The sequence below is a fragment of the Macaca nemestrina genome, chromosome 1 (genome assembly GCF_043159975.1).
Source record: "Macaca nemestrina isolate mMacNem1 chromosome 1, mMacNem.hap1, whole genome shotgun sequence".
Lineage (NCBI taxonomy): Eukaryota > Metazoa > Chordata > Mammalia > Primates > Cercopithecidae > Macaca > Macaca nemestrina.
In genome coordinates, this window is record NC_092125.1 from 103,612,726 (window position 1) to 103,622,586 (window position 9,861).

Consider the following 9,861-nt stretch of genomic DNA (forward strand, 5'->3'; position numbering starts at 1 on the left):
CATTATCTACTTGACTACTGTCTGCCTCCCTCCCCCATAGAATATCAGCTCCATGCAAGTAGGGACCTTGTCTATCTTGTTCTCTGGGGTAGCCAGGGCCTAGAATAGTTTCTGACACAGCATGTATTTGATAGATATTTATTGGATGAAAAGTTGTGTTTTGTTTTTTTTTTTTTGAGATGGAGTTTCACTCTTGTTGCCCAGGCTGGAGTGCAGTGGTGCAATCTCAGCTCACCGCAACCTCTGCCTCCTGGGTTCAAGAGATATTCCTGCCTCAGCCTCCCGAGTAGCTGGGGTTACAGGCATGTGCCACCATGCCCAGCTAATTTTGTATTTTTAGTAGAGAAGGGGTTTCTCCATGTTGGTCAGGCTGGTCTCCAACTCCCCACCTCAGGTGATCTGCCCGCTTCAGCCTCCCAAAGTGCTGGGATTACAGGGATGAGCCACCACACCCGGCCATGGATGAAATGTTTTAAATCCTTACAAGGTAGATATTATTTCCCTTCAGACCCAGGTCAGTTGGACTCAAATGCCTGTTTCCTCCTCAGCCTGTCCCATGAACAGTGTCTCCCAGAAACTCAGACGGGCGCTGGACATGAAACCAGGTTTAGGCAACTGGAGGGGTCTCCGGGTAACCTGGGGAGCTGCTCAGACCCACGGGGATTCCCAGATCTCAGCTACCTGGGTGTTCGTCCCGAGTCAGGAATAGACTGGTAGCATCATTGTCCCCCATGTGTTGGATGCCAGAAGCCAGGGGCAAGGAGAAGCTGGAGATGACACCTGAGGAGGCAAGCCCAGCATGGAGCCCTGGCTGAGCAGAGAAGCCACACTTGGGTCCTAGTGAGGACGCTCAGGCTAGAGCCACTTCTAGGAATTGGCCTGCGGCGCCACCTGGTGGCCAATGTTCAAAGACATGCTTCTTTGAACCCGTCCCCTGATCCCTGAGATCCATGCAAGCCGGCCACCTGCTCAACCAGCAAGTCTCCCTGGGTACCTCCAGCACCAACTTCCAGACATCCCTCCAATTCTCTCCCTTCGAATGAACCTCACCCATCCTTCAGATCTACTTCATCCAGGAACCACTCCCTCCACCCTCTGTGGCCTCCAAGCACTCACTGAGTATCACTGTCTACCTCTGGGGTCCCAGGCTCTGGAGCCAGATTGCTCTGGTTTTGAACACTGAAGTCTACTTACCAGCTCTGTGATCTAGGAAAGTTACTTAACCTCTCGGAACCTCAGGTCCCTTCATGTGAAGCAGAGACACCAAGTCCATCTTCACAGAATTGTGAAGACCATTATATCAAGTCTGAAAAGGCCAGAACAGAGCCTGGCACCAAACATGCATTCAGGAAGTGTGAAGTCCCTTCCCACCCCTCTCTCTGCCTTTCTCTTCCCTTTCCTGAAAAAAGAAGCATGACAGATCAGAAAGCAGAAGGGAGTCACAGGACTCGGGTTCTCTGGGCCTCAGTCTCCTCTGTAAAATGAGCACATTAGATAATTGATGAACTATTCATTCACTCATTTCCCTCCTCATTCATTCATTCAACTTCTAGTCCAGCTCTGACATTCTGTACTATATGCCATCAATTCATCTGTGCCAGACTGCATCTTGCATTGCAGAATCCCGTTAGTACCTAGCACAGTGCCTGGCACAGGGAGGGCAATTAGAAAATCCTCAATAACCTAGGAAGGGCATGTTTACTGCCTCCCCCTCCCTGCCCCAAGACAGCATCCAGCCCCTGGCTGGCACCAGGTGCCCTTCCCCCTCCCTCACCCCAGCTCGAAACCAGAGCTGGCGCCACTGAGTGTGGAATCTGGGGACCAACTGTCACAGCTCCAGTATCACCCGCCTCCTGGACGCCTGGGTCCAGCCCTGAGTCCCAGAGGGGCCTCATCAACCAGCTGTCCTAAGGGGCCCAGACTCCGTCCCAGCCCCTCTGAGTTGCTCTCCCTGGGGAAATCAGACAGTGCAGGGGACCTGGCAGGGGGAGTGCCAGGGTAGTCCCAGGGGAGGAGCAGAGATGTTCGTCCAGCTCCAAACCTAGGATGAGCCTGCAAAGCCCTTGGAGATCAGATCCACAACAACAGAAGGACTCACAGTGACCTCTCTCCCCAATCTCTGTAGCCCTCAGAGTCCCAAAGACCTTTTTTTCTTTCTTTCTTTTTGAGACGGAGTTTGGCTCTTGCTGCCCAGGCTGGAGTGCAACGGAGGCCAAGGTGGGCAGATCACAAGGTCAGGAGTTGAAGACCAGCCTGACCAACATGGTGAAACCCCGTCTCTACTAAAAATACAAAAATTAGCTGGGCATGGTGGCGTGCGCCTGTAATCCCAGGTACTCAGGAGGCTGAGGCAGAAGAATCACTTGAACCCAGGAGTCAGAGGTTGCAGTGAGCCGAGATCACACCATTGCATTCCAGCCTGAGCAACAGAGTGAGACTCCATCTCAAAAATAAATAAATAAATAAATAAATAAGGGTTGGGCATGGTGGTACACGCCTGCAATCCCGGCACTTTGAGAGGCCGAGGTAGGGGGATCACTTGAGCTCAGGAGTTTGACACCAGCCTGGTCAACATGGCAAAACCCCATCTCTACAAAAAATACAAAAATTAGCCAGGCAGGGTGCGCATGCCTGTAGACCAAACTACTCAGGAAACTGAGGTGGGAGGCTCGCTTGAACCTGGGAGTTCGAAGTTTCAGTGAGCCAAGATCATGCCACAGTATTACAGCCTGGACAACACAGCAAGACCCTGCCTCAAAATAAACAAACAAACAAATCAATCAATCAATAAAATAAAATAAAATAGGCTGGGTGTGGTGGCTCACGCCTGTAATCCCAGCACTTTGGGAGGCTGAGGCAGGCGGATCATGAGGTCAGGAGATCAAGATCATCCTGGCTAACACGATAAAACCCCATCTCTACTAAAAATACAAAAAAAAGTAGCCAGTTGTGGTGGCACATGCCTGTAATCCCAGCTACTCGGGAGGCTGAGGCAGGAGAATTGCTTGAATCCGGGAGGCAGAGGTTCCAGTGAGCTGAGATTGTGCTACTGCACTCCAGCCTGGGCGACAGGGCGAGACTCTGTCTCAAAAAAATATATAAAATAAAATAAAATAAAATAAAATAAAATAATATAAATAAATTAGATGAGGTCTCACTTTGTTGCCCAAGCTGGTCTCAAACTCGTGGGCTCAAGCAATCCTTCCACCTCAGCCTCCCAAGGTACGGGGTTACAGGCATGAGCCACCATGCTCTACCCCAAAGACCATTTTGTCCTTACATTTAATCTTGTTTACCCATGTTCTCTGGGTCATGTAGGCCAGTTTCTGTGTCTTACTGAGGGTAGGGATCAAGTCTCACATTTCTTTTGTGTGGCCTACAGAATTTTATTCCATATTCTCATTGATTAAAATTAATTAATGCTAGTGAGATTTGGACTGCTGATATAAAGTGAAAACAAAAAGATTAATGTGTTGAGTACATTCTATCAAAGGAGAGAAAACTGGCTGGACCCTTAGCAGGAAGGATGGTGGTTAGATAGCAACGCAGACTTCCCACAAGAAAGGGATATTAAGGAAAAAAAGGCGGAGACCGGGATGGTGGCTGACACCTGTAATCCCAGCACTTTGGGAGGCCGAGGCGGGCGGATCATGAGGTCAAGAGATACAGACCATCCTGGCCAACGTGGTGAAACCCTGTCTCTACTAAAAATACAAAAATTAGCTGGGCATGGTGGTGCGCGCCTGTAGTCCCAGCTACTCGGGAGGCTGAGGCAGGAGAATCACTTGAACCCAGGAGGCGGAGGTTGCAGTGAGCTGAGATGGTGCCACTGCACTCCAGCCTGATGACTAAGTGAGACTCCATCTCAAAAAAAAAAAGAAAAGAAAGAAAGAAAAGGAAGGAAAGAATGGCCAGACATGGTGGCTCATTCCTATAATCACAGCACTTTGGGAGGCCAAAGTGGGAGGATCACCTGAGGCCAGAAGTTCAAGACCAGACTGGGCAACATAGCAAGAGCTGATCTCTACAAAAAATTTTAAAATTGGCTGGGTATGGCAGCATGCGCCTGTGGTTCAGCTATTGGAGAGGCTGAGGTGGAAGGATCGCTTTATCCTGGGAGATCAAGGCTTCCATGAGCCATGATCAAGCCACTACATTCCAGTCTGGGTGACAGAGCAAGACCTTGTCTGAAAAAAAAAAAAAAAAGAAAAGAGAAGAAAAGAAAATGGGAGCCGGGCGTGGTGGCTCACACCTGTAATTCCAGCACTTTGGGAGGCTGAGGCAGGTGGATCACAAGGTCAGGAGTTCAAGATCAGCCTGGCCAACATGGTGAAGCCCTGTCTCTACTAAAAATACAAAAATTACCCAGGCATGGTGGCGGGCGCCTGTAATCCCAGCTACTCAGGAGGCTGAGGCAGAGAATTGCTTGAACCTAGGAGGGAGAGGTTGCAGTGAGCCGAGATGGCGCCACTGCACTCCAGCCTGGGCAACAGAGCGAGACTCCGTTCCCCCACAAAAAAAAAGAAAAAAAGAAAAGAAAATGGGAAAATCCCATTATGCATGAGAGAGGAGGTTCAGCTGACTAGGACAGATAGAGAAGGCCTCCTGAGAGAAGCAGGAAGATGGGGGAGATGACCTCTCTAAGGGCCAGTCTGCTTGGTAAGACAGCCTTGGTGGCAGCCTCCTGTGTCTCCCTCCCTCAGGGTTCTGAGAAATAGGGCTAAGGAGGGGCAAGTGTTAGGTGTGAACCCCCATCCCTTGGTACTGAATGTTCAGACAGTGATAACAGGTGCTCAGAAGTGCTCAGAGGAAAGAAGGGATACAATTCCTGGCCGGGCGTGGTGGCTCACACCTGTAATCCCAGCAGTTTGGGAGGCCAAGGTGGGGGCGGATCACCTGAGGTTAGGAGTGCGAGACCAGCTGGTCAAGATGGCGAAACCCCATCTCTACTAAAAGTACAAGAATTAGCCAGGCGTGGTGGTACGTGCCTGTAATCCCAGTTACTCAGGAGGCTGAGGCAGGAGAATAGCTTGAACCCAGGAGGCGGAGGTTGCCGTGAGCCAAGATCACACCACTGCACTCCAGCCTGGCAACAGAGTGAGACTCTGTCTCAAAAAAAAGAAGGGATACAACTCACAAGCACACAGTCTGGATCATCCACCCCACTCCTATCTCCCAACCTCCACAAGAACCCTGGAATCTCCACTGGGTCGCCTTTCCTGCCCTGCAGCCTGGCTTGTGTGTGTGTATGTACTCAACAACTCAACAGGGTCCTTTGTTCCCCAGGCATGAGGCCAGAAGCCTGGCTTGTGCAAGAAAGACAGAAAAAAGAGAGAGAGAGAGAAAGAGAGAGAGAGACAGAGAGAGAGAGTCAGAGGTCACCTGCATTCCAGGGTTTAACAGGAATTATTTTTAGAATTATTTGCTATTTGTTTGGAATGATTTTATTTCAGCAAGTCTAGACCTAGAAGTGACTTCAAGTGACCTATGATGGGTCAGAATAAATCTCCTCCAGTGCCCGGCACATCCCAGGAGCTCAATAGGAAGTGGTTGGCTGAATGAATGAATGAATGAATGTATGAACAAATGAAAATTCCTGAAGACCATAATCTGGCTAAAGTCAAACACAAGGGGAGAACAACCAGGGCCAGGAAACTAAAACTGATTGAACACTTAAGATAGCCAGGCACTGTGTTAGGACCTTGGCTTATTTTATTTTTTGAGACAGAGTCTCCCTCTGTTACCCAGGCTGGAGTGCAATGGCACAATCTTTTTTTTTTTTTTTTTTTTTTTGGAGACGGAGTCTCGCTCTGTCACCCAGGCTGGAGTGCAGTGGCGCCATCTCGGCTCACTGCAAGCTCCGCCTCCCGGGTTCACGCCATTCTCCTGCCTCAGCCTCCCGAGTAGCTGGGACTACAGGCGCCCACAACCGCGCCCGGCTAATTTTTTGTATTTTTAGTAGAGACGGGGTTTCACCATGGTCTCGATCTCCTGACCTTGTGATCCGCCCGCCTCGGCCTCCCAAAGTGCTGGGATTACAGGCGTGAGCCACCGCGCCCGGCCAGTGGCACAATCTTGACTGCAACCTCTGCTTCCTGGTTCAAGCGACTCTCATGCCTCAGCCTCCCACGTAGCTGGGATTACAGGTGTGCACCACCACGCCCAGCTAATTTTTGTATTTTTAGTAGAGACAGGGTTTTGCCATGTTGCCCAGGCTGGTCTCAAACTCGTGGCCTCAAGTGATTCACCCACCTTGGCCTCCCAAAGTGCTAGGATTACAGGAATGAGCCATCATGCCCTGCCAGAGCTTGGCTTATTATTTCAATTTTAGAGATAAGGAAACTGAGGCTCAGCAATAAATGACTGCCCAAAGTGGCAGAATAAGCAGCATGTTTATCTCTAGAGACCTGCTCTTTCCTCCTGACACCATAAAGTTGTAAAAATGCAGTTACGGCCGGGCGTGGTGTCTCACGCCTGTAATCCCAGCACTTTGGGAGGCCGAGGCGGGCAGATCACGAGGTCAGGAGATCGAGACCATCCTGGCGAACACGGTGAAACCCCGTCTCTACTAAAAATACAAAAAAATTAGCCGGGCGTGGTGGTGGGTGCCTGTAGTCCCAGCTTCTAGGGAGGCTGAGGCAGGAGAATGGCGTGAACCCGGGAGGCAGCAGAGCTTGCAGTGAGCGGAGATCGCGCCACTGCACTCCAGCCTGGGCAACAGAGCGAGACTCCGTCTCAAAAAAAAAAAAAAAAAAATGCAGTTACACTCAACGTTCCCCTATTGAGCTTCTGTTCTGGGCAGGGCTGCATGCTAGGTTCTGCGCCACTAGGGTTGGGGACCATGATGAAGATGAGAGACATAGTGCTGTTCTCCAAAGTCCCGAAGGGGACAAGTATGCCACCTCTACACCTTTCTGGTCATAAGGCAGAGAGTGGGGAGTGTTGTTTAAGTAAGGCCTTCTGCTCTCATTGCCATAATTCTGGATTAGGCAGGTGGGGAAAAGGAGAGCCTGTAGACAGAAATCTAGCTTCTCAGTTGAGGGAGGGGGCCTCCTGAACAAAGGAGGCCACCAGCCTCCGGGAGACAGCGAAGGACTCGTAAAAAACGCTCTGAGAATCCAGCTCCTCAAGGTGCCTACTCTGGGCCTCCTCTGCACCTGGGCACTCTCCCACATGATCTGCAGCACACCATGCCATATGTACACCATGCCACACACCTAACTGCATTCACACACATATCCTTCACCCTCCAGGTGCCAGGCTCACATCTGCTGTGAAGGAAATTTGTCTGGAGTCCCAGTGGGACCCTGAGGGTGGACATTAACTTACCCAGAGGACTGATTCATTCTTGTTGGTGGATCAGGGATGAAGTGGGTCCAGTAGGGACCCTGCCTCGCCCGCCCCACCTTTCAGTCAGCCCCTTCCCCATTCAGCAGCTGACCCCCTCCCCACTCATACATATTTGTTTCTGCCCTTTGTTTTCCTCCCTGGCCAAATCCCCAAGGCTTCTTTGGTGATTAACCTCCTGCTTTAATTAGCTTAGTGGGGAGGAAAGCAGAGGCAGGGCAAGTTCAGGGTGGGAGTCTGGGGGGAATCTCATTTCAGTGGGGACAGGAAGGCTCAGCCCAGCTGGTGGCCCCACAAAAATGCCTAGCACACAGTAAGTCCTATGCAACTGTTTGCTATTTCTATTAATGTGAAAGAGAGTCACCTGGTCCACAAAGCAAAAACTTTCTCCCAAAGAGACCCCATGGTCCCCAGTACCACAGTCTCTGCAATCCAGGTTCCTGGGACAGAAGGACGGGACAAGAGGCAGAAACAGACCACTCTCTAGGACCTTGTCTCTCCAATTCTTCCTCTTTCACTCTTGCTTGGTGGAAGTAGCATCAAATCCCACAATAAGGTTTACTGTTGATCTTATGTTAAATCCCCAGTCCAGGGGGCAAACTTCCCCAACTCCAGGGCCCTCCCGGGTTCCTCAGTCAAGGTTCTCCTTCCCTGGATCTTCTGCCTAGCAAAGGAAAAAAAGCCCTGCAATGTGCCAACTCCGCTCCCCCCGCCCCCACAAACCCACCCCTTCTGGGATCCTCAGCTCAGGTTCCAGCACTCCCATTAGTGTGCAAACTCACTCTTTCCAAGAAACAGTTTAGGGAACTGGGCTAAACAGCTCAGCCCTCAAGGCCCCACATTGCTAAGTCTGTGAAGTCAATTCATCTGTTCCCTTGCCTCTCAGCAGGACTTTACCTTACAAACTAGTTCAGATTTTTGTTTTTCAAGTCACTCCAGAAAAGGACACCTTACCACTGTGGCTCACCCACCCACTGTTATAAAACTCTTTATGGAAGTTCTTCTTAAAGTCTGACCTCGAGCCCTCAAGCTGCAGTGCCATCCCTTCTTCCCTTGGGAAAGATCCAGACACAAAAAGGGTGATATAAAATAAATGCAGAAGATACGGGGTAAAGGGAGAAGAAAAAATTGCATTACACTCCACCTTCCTGAAACTCTAAAAGTGCCTAATTCTCCAAGCCTTAGAAACTTCATTCTCACCGAATTTCCGGAGTCAAACGGGAGTGAATGGTTCTGTGTGTGTGTGTGTGTGTGTGTGGGCTGAGGCCGGAGTCTCACTGGAATGCAGTGGCAGGATCTAGGCTCACTGCAACCTCCGCCTCCCGGGTTCAACCAATTCTCCTGTCTCAGCCTCCTGAGTAGCTGGGACTACAGGCGCCTGCCACCATGCTCGTCTAGTTTTTGTATTTTTAGTGGAGACGGGGTTTCACCTTATTGGTCAGGTTGGTCTCGAACTCCTGACCTCAGGTGATCCACCTGCCTCTGCCTCCCAAGGTGCTGGGGTTACAGGCGTGAGCCACCGCGCCCGGCCCTGAATAGGTTTTCAGTGGGAGAGGGGTGGAGGAAACAGAGTGGAAATTACGATGAGTGCTAAAGAACAGATCACCCCAAGCTGTATTCACAGCCCAGGCCTGAAGGAAGTCTGGGTTCCCAGTCCATCCTGGTCTCTCCTCCCTCCTTCTGTCACACCCAAAGCTCAAGGCCCTCACCCCAAACGGTTAAGTCACCCCAGGCCTTTAAGACTTCCTGCCTCCCCACTCTCCGTCCGACTCCCACTTCTATCCCTCCACTCTGTCAACCTCCGCACCTCATCACTCCACCGCCCTCCCGACCCCCTCCACCGAGCAGAAGGACGTGAACTAACTCACCTCCCAGTCGGTGCCTCTGAGATCTCCGAGACTGGGGGGGGCGGGGGGCGGACGAGGGGAGATGGCTTGCTGCTTAGGGATGAGGGGACCCCATCCTTTGCCAGGGGGTTGCAGCCCCAGCCTGGCACCCCTTCCTGGCCCCCACAATGCGCAGAGCCCAGCTCTCCCCCCATCGCTGCTGCGGGCTTTGTCTTCTCGGCCGAGAACCTTTCCCCGCGGCCGGGCTCCGGGATCGACTCTGGGAGAGCGGGAGGGGGAAGCGGAGAGGGAGCGCGGCAGGGAGGGGGGAGAGGGGAGCGGGAGAGAAAGCCGCAGTGAGCGAGCGGGGACAGCTCCCCGCCCCCCCCATTTCCATAAAAAAGCGGGCCCCCAGGACTGGCCGGCGCGGGGAAGGAGCGGGTCCTGGGAGGGGGCGCGCGGCGTTAGCCAGCTTCAAAGCCGCTCCGTTTCCGCATACTACCCCTTCTCCCCTCACCCTCCCCTTACAAAATTAGGGACCTCGACTTCCATCCCACCCCTAGCTTGCCCGGGAGCTGCGAGGAAAGACCGAAGGGCACTATCCTCGGGTCAAGGAATTTGTCCCCGCGCCCCCAAGGGCGGGAAACTACAACTCCCGGCATGCCCCGGGCGCCCCCGGCGCGCCCCC

At 51.9% G+C, this 9,861-nt stretch overlaps 1 long non-coding RNA gene across 1 annotated transcript; it reads right to left on the reverse strand.

Annotated features, from left to right (window-relative positions):
• Window positions 1-7,665: 7,665 nt before the first annotated feature.
• Window positions 7,666-9,801, reverse strand: LOC112429494 (uncharacterized). The gene is made up of 2 exons (XR_003021791.2): window positions 9,216-9,801; window positions 7,666-8,011 (listed from the first exon to the last, which is right to left on the reverse strand). It is a non-coding gene; the product is annotated as an uncharacterized lncRNA (long non-coding RNA).
• Between the last annotated feature and the right edge of the window lie 60 nt (window positions 9,802-9,861).